Raw genomic sequence first — 5,386 nt, forward strand, 5'->3', positions numbered from 1 at the left:
GTGTGTGTGTGTGTGTGTGTGTGTGTGTGTGTGTGTGTGTGTGTTTCAGGTGCTGATCTGCCGTAATTACCGCGGTGATGTGGACATGTCTGAGATCGAGCATTTCATGACCCTGCTGATGGATAAAGAGGAGGAGGGAACGCTGTCGCCCATCCTGGCTCACGGGGGAGTTCGCTTCATGTGGATTAAACACAACAACCTGTACCGTATCCTTCCAAACCTCTAGAAAAACAGACAATATAGAGTTTTAGAACTAAAAATCCCATTCATTTTTTACATGGAGAAATGTAGATTTTTCAAGACAGACCTACTATGAGCTCTGAGGTTATTCTAGTTAACTAAAACTAAAACCATAAAAAGCATTTTTGTTACTTGAAATAAAATGTTTTCTGAAATATAATAAAACTTAACATTAAAGGGGTCATATGATGCGATTTCAAGTTTTCCTTTCTCTTTGGAGTGTTACAAGCTGATTTGGCTATTGCTACAAATATACCCCAGCGACTTAACACTGCTTTTGTGCTGCAGGGTCACATATTACCTTGGAATTGTGATGATTATTTTTGCCATAATTAAGCAGCCCTATTAACTAATTATTTAATTTGTTAATTACGAAACATGTACTTCTGGCTTTAAAATCTGACTGGATGAGCCACATTATAAAATTACAAAAAATAATTACACTAATGAACTGTATTAATTTATTATTATAATTACTATAGTAGTAAAATAAATTAATAAATAATCTTTTTTTTTTTACACTGAATTCTGTATTTTTTTTCTTTCTTTTATTACTTTTGATTGAGTATGTGTCTATATATGCCATTGTAATTGAAGTGTTTGTCATGCCGGATTCATGGCTGCTGTTTTCTCTGCAGGTCAGCGCGAACGGTAACGTCCTTTGCAGCGAGATCGTTGGCTCCATTAAGATGAGAGTGTTCCTCTCAGGAATGCCAGAGCTGCGTTTGGGTCTGAATGACAAGGTTCTGTTTGAGAACACTGGCCGTGAGTCTATTTCCTCAATTTTCTGTCCCCATACGGAACGAGTTTTATGCCTCTGATTTCATGTGGATTTTTTTTTTGAGCTCATCTGTATGCTGAAGTACTCCTGAGGTGTGGTGTTGTAGCCGTCTGTTCAGTCATATCTCTCTTCTTCAGGTGGTAAGAGTAAGTCAGTGGAGCTGGAGGATGTGAAGTTTCATCAGTGTGTGCGTCTGTCTCGATTTGAGAACGATCGCACGATCTCCTTCATCCCTCCAGACGGAGAGTTTGAGCTGATGTCCTACCGCCTCAACACACACGTGAGTGTCTAAACTCATTCATACTTATTCAATTCATCAAATATTAAAGGGGACATCGGATGCCCATTTTCCACAAGTTGGTATGATTCTTTAGGGTCTTCATGAAATGTCTGTAACATACTTTGGTTAAAGTTCCTCAATGTATTCCTCGTTGTAAGTTGGTTGTGTCCACACACTGCTAAGACACATTATGTGCAAACACCATGTAAAAGTGCATTTTGCATCCAATGACCCCATTAAGTAAATTCTAGGGTAATATTGTTAACTACAACTATTAAAAATTTTTTTTGATTGAAATAAAATATAATATAATATAATTTAAAAAATATAAATAAATATACTGAAAATATTAATATTAGGTTAAAAATATAATATATAAATATATATATTATAAAAATACAAAGTATAATGTTAATATAATACTGGAATAAAATAAAATATAAATATTAGAATAAAAACGTAAACTTACTTCTGTTAATTTCCAGGGCAAATTTTCTAATTTTTGTTTAAAGTTAAAGCACTAAAATTTCTAACTAGAAATAAAATATTTTCAAACTAAAGCTGAGTAAATTAAACCTAAATAATAATATTGTAAATAAATACATGTATTTATTTTAAAATAAATGTAAAATGTGGTGATTAATGTAAAGATTAAGATAAAAAAAGATTAATAAAACTATTATTTTATTTATTAAAATAATTTAAATAAAATAAATGTAATAATATAATAGCAATGACAATGGAAAAAGTACATGCAATTATTAAAATTAAACTAAAATTTATTCAAAATATGCTAATTCAAAATATTAATAATAGTATGTAAGTACTACTTAAATAACACTGGTCAATTTATACTTATCGTATGCTGTTGTCTGGGGTTTGGTGCTGATGGGATTTGGTTTTCTGTGTGAACAGGTGAAGCCGCTGATCTGGATCGAGTCTGTGATCGAGAAGCATTCGCACAGCAGAATCGAGTATATGATCAAAGTGAGAACACCTCCATCCATGTGTACTTCAGTTTGATTTTATATGAGCATCTAAATTGACCCTCGTGTCTCGTCTGTTTTACCGTAGGCCAAGTCTCAGTTTAAGCGACGCTCCACTGCCAACAACGTGGAGATTCATATTCCAGTCCCGACCGACGCAGACACGCCCAAGTTTAAGACCACGGTGGGCAGCGTGAAGTGGGTGCCGGAGAACAGCGAGATTGTTTGGTCCATCAAATCCTTCCCTGTAAGAAAATGTCACCGTTCAATCATGATAATAAATCTACGAGCTAAAAGAGTGAAAGTAATGTTAGCAGAAGCTTACAAGTGTGTTCTCTCTGTTTCAGGGAGGGAAGGAGTACCTGATGAGGGCTCATTTCGGGCTGCCCAGCGTTGAGGCGGAGGACAAGGAGGGAAAACCACCAATCAGTGTCAAGTTTGAGATTCCTTATTTCACCACCTCTGGAATACAGGTAACTAACTGTTACTTTTAATACAAAGTGTCACTTTTTGGCTTGCAGTTCTACTTTTTTCGTGTTTTACCTTCGGTTATGAGAGTGATCTAGTTTTGTTGCATTGCTTTCTTGCAATTTAGGCATGAGCAGGGCAGCATTATTCTAATATTGTTATATACCATTAGAGTTTTTATTAATTTGAATTGGCGTTCACTTTTTTTTTTTTTTAGTTTTACTTTGAATTTATTTACATTTTTAGTAATTTTGTTATGTTTTTTTTGTTTAGTTTTTTACTAAAAGCTACTATTTAGATTTATTTTTATTCAAGTTTTTCTTTTTTTCATTTGAAACTTGAAATTTGAACTGAAATAAGTTTAGGTTTTCCGTTTAATATTTATTTTTTATTTTATTTCAACTTCAATTAACCAAAATGTTTTAATAGTTTTAGTTCTAGTTTTAGTTAACATAATAATAACCCTGATGTAAACCAGCCTGACTAGGATTTGGGGAACGGAGAAGTTTTCAGTTGCATTTGTTAATAAATAGATTAAAGGGGTCATATGATGCTTTTTTAAAGATCATTATTTTGTGTATTTGGTGTAACAGAATAACATGCTTTAATGTTCAAAAAACACATTATTTTTCAAATACTGTACATTATTGTAGGTCCTCTATGCCCCGCCTCTCTCAAACGCTTAGTTTTCTACAAAGTCCCTCCTTCCGACAAGCGCAGTCTGCTCTGATTGGCCAGCTGACCCAGTGCATTGTGATTGGCCGAACACCGCAAGCACTCGTCGGAAATGTCCATAATCACGAGCTTCATCTTTTAAAATAAATGTAAAGACAGAGCCCGAAAGGGGAACAGAGTCGCGTGACAGACACAGTGATGAAGCTGGTATGTGTTTGCAGTACACAAGCCACGGTTAAGACGGCTGACTCCACTGTGATCTCTCTCTCTCTCTCACACACACACACACACACACACACACACGATGCGCAAAACTCCGCATTTGAACAATATCCTAATGATTTTTGGCATAAAAGAATAATAAAAAAAATAATAATAATTTTGACCCATACAATGTATTGTTGGCTATTGCTACAAATATCCCCCAGCGACTTAACACTGCTTTTGTGCTCCAGGGTCACATATTTTACTTAAAAAGTAGCTCCTGTATTATGGTGTGAATTCAAAAAGCAAACATTTTACTTTCCAGCCGTAATGTTAAAGTAACATACTTCTAATGTATTACTCTAACTCTGCCTTTAGTAAAATTATTGAATCATAAATAAATCCGTACATGATGAGTATGTAAGAACCGTCTCAGTTTTCAGATGAGTCTGTCTTAACAGAGCAGATTTTTGTTGTCATCTTAATACCACCTCCTGTTTTTGACAAAAGGGGGAGCTGCTGACTGTTTATTTGATGGCTTTGTATTTTTTCCGGGTGCTGAACACCTGTTGCTCAGGCCATGGCAGATCTGATGTGTGCTTTTACCAATAGATGGTGCTATAAATCTGTACTTTTAAAGGATTTGTACAGTTTTTTTTTTTTTTTTAAATATGTCTGCAGTGTTGAAACATTAATATGAGCAAATCACACACTATGAAGTTAAATTCAGAGGTTTTGAGCGTACATTCCCCTTCGTTACTATTCTGTGATCAACTCTGGAGTGAATTAATTTCACAAAATATCATTTATTTATGAAAAGAAGCTGGAATCCCTTTGACAGCAAGGTCTCTGCAATGCAATTAACGTCACATCTGCATGGAAGAGGAAAATATTAATAATAACTTTATTTATTCCAATCAACATTACATTTTGACCTAATGTTGATTCAAATGTGACCGATGTTGTCTTGTTGTGATGCTCTTTGGGAAACACTGGTCTTATGTGCACTTTTTCCACATTATCGCAACTCTGTGGTGGAATGGATTTAATTTACTTAATTTCTTGGGAATGTAAATGAGGCTGTGAGGGTTAGACGTTTGTCCAACTGATTTTATCTTTGCTGTTGATTGTTCTGCTGACAATTCCTGATGACAGAAGGCTCTGATAAACATGCGTTGTGAAAGTTCGATCTACTCCATCTACTCCAGTGTTGTTATCATTAACTATTAATAGAACTATTGTAAAATGTTTTTGATAATAGAAATAAAGCTGAAATACCAAAGAATATATAAATATTAGATGAAAAATTAAAATGAGAAGTGAAGTAAAGTACTTTTATGTTGCTATAACAATTACTACAATTAAAAATGGAATACAAATGAATTAAAGCTAAATAGAAATATTTACAAAAAGTAATGAAATAACAGAAACATCAAATTACTAAAATATTAAAATGAAAATTGAAAATATAAAAAAAGAATATATTAAAGAATATAGCATATAAATAATACTAAAATAACACAAGTTCTATTGGTTGTTGGAACCAGAATATTCAATAAATCTGTTGGAGTTTTACTTTAAAAAGTCATAACATTTCTAACCTGTGTACACCCAAAAATAATAATTCTGTCATCATTTACTCACTCATGTCATTCCAAACCTCTATGATTGATTTCTTCTGCAGAACACAAAAGATATTTTGAAAAAAAAAAAAAAAAAAAAAAAAAAAAAAAAAAAAATATAAAAAAAGGC

At 33.4% G+C, this 5,386-nt stretch overlaps 1 pseudogene; it reads left to right on the forward strand.

Annotated features, from left to right (window-relative positions):
• LOC107596240 (AP-1 complex subunit mu-1-like) overlaps nt 1-5,386 on the forward strand; it is a 26,649-nt pseudogene that overhangs the window by 1,325 nt on the left and 19,938 nt on the right.

This window comes from Sinocyclocheilus grahami, unplaced genomic scaffold, assembly GCF_001515645.1.
Source record: "Sinocyclocheilus grahami isolate Dianchi unplaced genomic scaffold, SAMN03320097.WGS_v1.1 scaffold216.1, whole genome shotgun sequence".
NCBI classification, from domain to species: domain Eukaryota; kingdom Metazoa; phylum Chordata; class Actinopteri; order Cypriniformes; family Cyprinidae; genus Sinocyclocheilus; species Sinocyclocheilus grahami.